Source organism: Pseudophryne corroboree, chromosome 3 (assembly GCF_028390025.1).
Source record: "Pseudophryne corroboree isolate aPseCor3 chromosome 3, aPseCor3.hap2, whole genome shotgun sequence".
NCBI lineage: Eukaryota > Metazoa > Chordata > Amphibia > Anura > Myobatrachidae > Pseudophryne > Pseudophryne corroboree.
The window spans coordinates 929,486-936,814 of record NC_086446.1 but is presented as its reverse complement, the minus strand read 5'-3'; positions in this window follow the sequence as shown (position 1 = coordinate 936,814).

The following is a 7,329-nucleotide window of genomic DNA, read 5'->3' as shown; positions in this document are numbered from 1 at the left end:
GCCTGATTCACCCAGTGGCTGGCGCAAGGCCGGCTCGTGGACCCCACCGCTTCATCCCCTCTGCGCTCTGGCCCCTCTCCCGCTGGTGCGCTCGAGGCGGCCGGGCTGGATACGAGGTGCTGCCTGGCGCCATCTTGTGACTGGCGGGCACGTGCGGACGGAGCTCTGCCGCCCGCTCCTGACTGGCCTGGGCGCACTCTGGAGGCTACCTGTACATTACTCGGAGCGCCCCCACTGTTGCATGCGCCCAAACCGCTGCCCTCCCTTCGTATAAGACCACTGGCTGGGGCTGTATAAGCCTTTGTGATCTGCCGGGCGCCATCTTGGGATTGGCGGCAGGGACTGCTCCGCTTCTGCCCACACCCCTCCTGCTGCCTGGGCGGCTGGACCTGGCTGGAGGGTGGAAGTTTGACCCTGCACTGCCTGTTAATAAAGTACTGTGTGTCTCTGCTGGTCTGGTGTCAGAGGGGCTTCTTCTTGCTGCTGCCTGAACAACATCCTGCCTGACCTGCACAAGAACGAGCTCCGGAGCCATCTGGTCGCCGCTGACCTCGGTGCCGCACATTGGGGGTCAGCTGCACTATTATTACAATCATAGAGCCACCAGCTCCTGTCTCTCCCCCCCTGATAAAGCATAATCCACACTTGCCTCAGCCTGCAGGGAGTCAAGCTTCTGGATAGCAATATTTCAGGGCAGCTCCTGTCCTTTGCACATCACCCGAGATGATGACCTGATACCGCAATTTGTCCTACCTGGACCGCGACAACTCTCTTAATACCCACTGCACCTGTTTTCTGTTTAACATTCATCTGCCAAGCAGCGTCTGTGTCTCCTTTTTACGTCAGTGATGTCCCGCTTATCCTATTAGTCCACAATGGCGCAAAAAAATTAAAAAAATTCACAGGCCCCCACAAACTTTTTTGGGCCAAAAGCCAAAGGCCCTTCTCCTCCTGCATTGCTCACGGACCCTCCTTCCTCCCCCTGCTCATCGGAGACGGGTATATACCCACAAATCCAAGCAGTTATGACAAGTTTACTTGAGGGGGTCCAGTCTGCCTTTAAGCAAGAACTCTCCACAGCTATTGCCGACTTCAAATCTGACCTCACGGCCCTTGGCAATCGTACGGACGAACTCGAATCTAAGACGGACGACCTCTGCCGCTCTCAGCAACGTCTAGACTCGGAACTCTCTAGACTCCAGGATGAGATGGCGGATCTCAAGGAAAGACAAGAAGATCAAGAGAATCGCTCCCGTCGCAACAATTTGCGTATTCGCAATGTAGCGGAGTCGATTCTTACCTCGGCCCTACCATCCTTTTTAAAAGACTTCTTTCAACATGTATGCCTGACCTCTCCGATAGCGATTGTCTTTGCGATAGGGCCCACAGAGCGCTCTGAGCGAAACCAGCTTCTTCACAACCACACAGGGATGTCATAGTGCGTCTTCATTATTTTCGCTCAAAGGAACGGATCCTAATGTCTGTACGAGACTCCCCAGTGATTGACTTCTGGGATATGCAACTGCAGGTCTTCCAGGATCTAGCCCCGTCTACTATCCAAAAACTACGAGATCTCCAGCCCGTTACTAGGATACTACGGCAGCATCAAATACAGTACAAATGGGGATTCCCTTTCATGCTGCAGATTACAGTGAACAATTCCACCCACTCTGTTAAAACTTTAGCACAGGGTCAGGATTTGTTGGCTAAGCTGGACCTCCTCCCTGTACCGTCATCTGATAGCGAGACCGCCTCTTCCTCCGGTCAACAACACCCTCGGATCCCACCGCCTGAATGGACAAGGCTGACCCGTCATCGCAATGGCACTACTGGCCCTCCCTGATCCTAGTGGACACTCTTGATTACAATACGATAGTTCTCACTTTTCTAGATATGTCTCCTCCTTAATTGTTCTTTGTTGGTGGGTGGGGGCCACTGCCCTCGTCTTACTTCTTCCATTCAACTGTTATTGGTTTTGATTTGGCTCATAGAGCTTTGATATTGGTTATATGTTGAGCCTAGCTCTATGCTATTGTGCTGGGATGGCTTTGTTTATCCCGATTTTCCCTTGTCTCCTTCTCCTTCCCCCATTCCCCCCCCCTTTTGCCATTGTACCCCTCCCTCTTTTCCCTTGTCCCCCCCCCATCCTCTTTTCCTCTACGACACAGTACGTTTTTCTTTTTTCTGTAGTGTGTGTTCTGGGTTATATTGCTGCATTTTCGGCTGCTGCCGACATAACTGTTGCGGTCCAGAAGGACCTGGTTGTTTTTTTTTCTGCTGCCACTACCCCCGTGCTCCCTTTTATCTGTGATTAAGTTTATAATGTCTATTATTTCTGTAGCGGTCCTTGATTAGGACCCTATGTTTCAGGGTTTTTTCCCGTATGGGTTCTCTATCAATCTCTCTCTAATTTATATCTCTGCTCCTTGTTTCTTGCTTTCCCTTTTCTTCCTCTTTCTCTCTTCCTCCCCGGGATGGGTCTCCGTTGATTCTTTTCCATTCTCTGGTATCACATGGCTCTTAAACTGTTCTCTGTAAATGCTAACGGGCTTAATTCTCCCAAGAAACGTACAGTGATGTTGTCCGCCTGTAGGAGGGAAAAAGCTGACATGGTCTTCCTTCAGGAGACCCATTTCACTGGTACTCACTCTCAACTTCAAGGTAAGCAGTTTGCACAAACCTTTTTTGCCTCTGCTGATTGTAAGAAAAGGGGGGTGGCTATACTGATTCATCGTAGTATCCCATTTGTACATATTGCAACAATAGCTGACCCCGCAGGCAGGTACATTGTGGTAATTGGTACACTTCGCACAGAAACCCTAACACTTGTGTCTGTGTATGCCCCGAATAAAGACCAATCAATTTTTTTCCGCACACTCTTTCAGCATCTTAACAGAGTAGCGAAGGGCCACATTATTTTAGGTGGGGATTTTAATACTGTGATCGATCCCCTCTTAGATAAATCTAACCCTCCTAAGAATAAGAAGGAAGCATCCCCGACTGAGGCCTCTCTCACGTTAATTTCCTCCCTTGCACAGCTTAATCTGAGAGATACCTGGCGTCTTAAACACTCCACGGCTAGGGATTATACTCACTTTTCTGCACCTCACCAACATTATTCTCGGATCGACATGATCCAAGTGTCACAATCACTCACGACACTGATTTCTGATGCAGATATCACCCCTTGCTCATGGACAGACCATGCGGGGTCTATATCCTCATAGAAATCTATAGAACCCCTAATAAAGCACGTAAATGGCGTCTAGATGACACCCTTCTTTCGCATCCCTCCACTCTTTTAGACACCAAATCAACTTTGGAATTTTTCTTCAAAGAAAATGCCTCCCCAGAAGTCTCTCCTAGTCTGGTTTGGGAAGCGCACAAAGCTACTATCCGTGGTCATTTCATGTCCAAGGCCTCTGCTATACGTAAGAAAGCAGCACAGGAAATTTCCTCCTTAGAATCAAAAATTTCTGCGCTCCTAACCCAACATAAAAATGCCCAGAGTGACTCCCTACGTTCCCAGATTGATAACCTCAGAGGTCAGTTAAATGCTCTTTTATCGAGACGCGCAGCTGCTATACTACAGAAGCTCCGTCAGAAATTCTACGATAAGGCGGATAACATTGATAGTCTCCTAGCTAACAAATTGAGGAGCAAACGCGCTATGGGAATGATAGAAAAACTTCACTCCAATACATTAAATATGCCTACTTATGACCCAAAGCAGATGGTAGAGGAATTTTGGGAGTTTTATAGCTCCTTATATAATCTTCCTGCCCCTCCTCTCTCCTCTGATGGTCCAGAGGGTATATGCTCGTACCTATTAAACACCCCCCTGCCATGTCTGACAGAGAGACAGATCTCTCTTCTTAATGAGTCTATCTCGTTGGAAGAGACGGTTGCCGCTATCAAATCTATGCGATCGTCAGCCGCACTTGGCCCAGATGGCTTCACCGCCCAATATTACAAAACTTTCCATGCAGAATTGGCCCCTTATCTTACCTCGCTTTTTAATAAAGTTTTAGAGGGGGCATCGTTTGCACCGGCAACTGTGCACGCTGACATTATTGTGATCCCGAAACCGGAGAGAGACCCCACACAATGTTCCAATTATCGCCCGATATCATTACTAAATGTTGATCTTAAGATTTACGCCAAAATTTTGGCCAATCGACTAGCACCCCTGCTTACGCAATTGATACACCCAGACCAGGTGGGCTTTATTTCTGTCCGTCAAGCCTCCGTTAATACCAGGAGAGCTATAGATCTGATATGTTCTATTCATAAACAAAAACTACCCTCATTGTTACTAGCACTGGATGCCGAGAAGGCTTTTGACAGGATATCTTGGTCCTTCACCTTCTCGGTACTCCGAAAGATGGGCTTCTCTGGCAAATTTCTAGGTGTCTCAGCGCTTTATAGATCCCCTACTGCCACGGTTTCTGTCAATCGCCTCACTTCCGCTGTTTTCGGAATCACTAATGGCACCAGACAGGGATGCCCGCTCTCCTCCCTATTTGCCCTGGTTATGGAACCACTGGCGGCAAGGATCCGAGATAATACAGATATAGCTGGAGTACGGGTAGGCCACTCTGAGCATAAAATTGCATTATACGCAGACGACGTCCTCTTGTCCCTTGGATCCCCGACTCAGTCACTGCAGCCGCTCCTCTCTGAAATTGACCTCTACTCTAAGCATTCAGGTTATAAAATCAACACGAGTAAAACCGAAGTATTGAATTTTTACATCCCTGGCCCGGTTAAACTCTCTTTAGAAAAATCCTTCCCATTTCAGTGGCACAAAAAAAAGATTAAATATCTAGGCATTTTCCTAACACATAGCCACCACCAACTATACCAGGCTAATTTCCCTAGACTTTTAGACCGCATTAAATCAGATTTGTCTTCTTGGTCCAGCCTTTTTATCTCTTGGATAGGTAGAGTGAATTCAGTGAAAATGAACGTGCTCCCTCGGATACTATACCTATTCCAAACTCTCCCGATGTTTATCCCTCCATCTGCCTTTTAATTCTTACAGTTTCACACATCACAATTTATATGGGCAAATAGGCGTCCCCGAGTCCGACTGAAACTATTACAGCGCCCCTCATGTAGTGGCGGTCTGGGCATCCCAGATTTTAGAAGATATTACTTAGCTGCACAGCTCTCACAATGTGTGCAATGGTGTAACCCAGAGTGTCTGGATAGCTATAGAAGCTGCTGAACTGGGTCTCTCCACTCTTTCTTCTTTTCTTTGGCTCCCGAAACCCTGCCGCCCTAGAAATGTGGCCTCTCACCCCCTGGTGTCCCGCTCACTGATGATTTGGGACTTTGCCAATAAGAAATACAGGTTAGCCCCGGCCCCCTCCCCCATCATCCCTATCTTACACAACCCAGCATTTCCCCCTGGTACACATAAGTCACTATTTGCCCCCTGGCAAGATAAAGGTATTCTATATCAGTTCTCCCGGATTCAGGAAGATAATGACATCCCGTCCAAATATTTTTATCAATATTTACAACTCAGGCACTTTCATTCCGCAATAAACCACATCCTCTCTAGCAGACCCCTGACCACGTTCGAGGCAACGTGTTTCAGACGTCATTCAACCAAAGGTTTAATTTCCCTCTTATATACCGCTCTCGATGGAGAACCACCCTCTCAACATGATCCACATGAGAGGGCATGGGAACTGGATCTGGGCTCGGCCTTAGATGATGAGGAATGGTCTGAGGCTTGGGGTAACGCTGCATCTAGCTCCATATGCTTTCGCATCAAAGAGAATGTCTACAAACTATTATATAGATGGTACTATGTACCATCTCGCTTAAGCAGAAATGTACCCAGATACATCGGATAGATGTTGGAGAGGATGTGGCGCAGAGGGCTCTTTCCTGCATATATGGTGGTCATGCCCTAAAATTGTAAGTGTGTGGAGAGATGTGATTAATCTTATTACTAATTTGTTACGGATTCCCATTCCCTATGATCCTAAATACATTCTTCTCCCCGTAAACCTGCCAATGCTGACATACCATCAAAATAAACTAATGCGGCATATAATTTCGTCAATGACATGTCAATTGGCCGCGGACTGGAAAAACCCCATTCCACCTTCTATGCAGTCTATAATCGCCCGCATATGGTACGTTTACCGTATGGACTATATGACCAGTATCATTAATTGCTCCTCCAAGTCATTTGATAAAATATGGGGACCTTGGCTGACTACACAACATGCCCCTTCACCTTTCAACTAATATTCTATGTTATACCTGATGGAACCCTCCTGGGGATTCCGATTCCAACTCCAATCTACTATATTCTATCCTTCTGTATCTTCCTTCTTCTCTCCCCCTTCTCATATCTTATCCTATACTATTACTCATTAGCCGGTTGGACTTCCAACCAACGGCTATTCTCTCTCTCTTATTATACCCGCTCTCAGGGTCAAAAATGGATCATTTTCACTTGACACCATATATATGTACCAACTGTTAAGCTATGTTCGTACTGTATTACGCTATAATTGCCACCTGTTGGTCTCTGTTTACTGTCTGTGATCCCATGAATAAAAATTATGTTTAAAAAAAAAACAACAAATGATAAACTTAATTACACAGAGACCCCCCCTTCCCCCCGTAATATCATCCCACTATTCAAACGAGCTGTCAAAATCGGACATAGCCAAAATTGCACCGGAAATCTTCTGCTTTTAAATGACTTTATTTCATATCTTTAATACACATATTTTTGTCTGTATTTTAAACTTAAAAAATACTTTACTCTGCACAACAGCCTATGGGGGTCATTCAGACCCAGCTGCAATAGCGTCTCGCAGCAGTTTACCCGGTGGTGGCAAAATGCACATGCGCAGCGGCCGCGCAGACACACACATTGCGGTTGCATCCCTGAGGGGTGAATGCGGGCGGGGCAGGATCATTTTCCAGGAGCTGCGTGATGTCACACCTGCGTTCATCTCTGAATACCCCCCTATAAGCTTCCAGAGTGCACCTCATATCTCATCTTTTCCAAGTTACTACAAATGATATGAGATCGGTAGCAGCACTACTTTCAGGATTATTACACAGAACTCACATAAAAGCTGACACAGCAAATAACAGTAACACATACAAGGGATTAATTAGAAATAAGGAAGCATAATAATCATTAAGTCTAATTATCAACTGGTTCTGTGTGGGACCCATACACCTCTTTACTGCCTCCAGCAGCCCCTGGTACTACACTGCGGCCATCCACCCTGTCTCCCTCCACTACTGCTACCCGCCCTGTCTCTTTCCACTACTGCCACCCGCCCTGTC